This window comes from Mus pahari, chromosome 13, assembly GCF_900095145.1.
Source record: "Mus pahari chromosome 13, PAHARI_EIJ_v1.1, whole genome shotgun sequence".
NCBI lineage: Eukaryota > Metazoa > Chordata > Mammalia > Rodentia > Muridae > Mus > Mus pahari.
In genome coordinates, this window is record NC_034602.1 from 31,141,884 (window position 1) to 31,142,198 (window position 315).

Below are 315 nucleotides of genomic sequence, written 5' to 3' on the forward strand. Positions count from 1 at the left end.
GCCCAGATGAAACATAGTAAATAATAGCTCTGGATTATCAATAGGAAATAGATTCTAATAGCGTAGAGGATAGGTATCTGCCCAGCTCTAGTGATGATTAAGGCTTATTATAAACATAAAGGATGTGTGTGTGTGTGTGTGTGTGTGTGTGTGTGTGTGTGTGTGTGTGTTTTATCCAGGAACTAAATGGTCAAAGCCTGGGTAGAAACCGAGGTTTGAGATCAAATATTACCAACATGAGACAAATGGGTAACTGTGCTGCTTTTTAGCATACCAAAGCAGATGTTGGCCTCTAGGTTCACTCAGCTCCCCCCC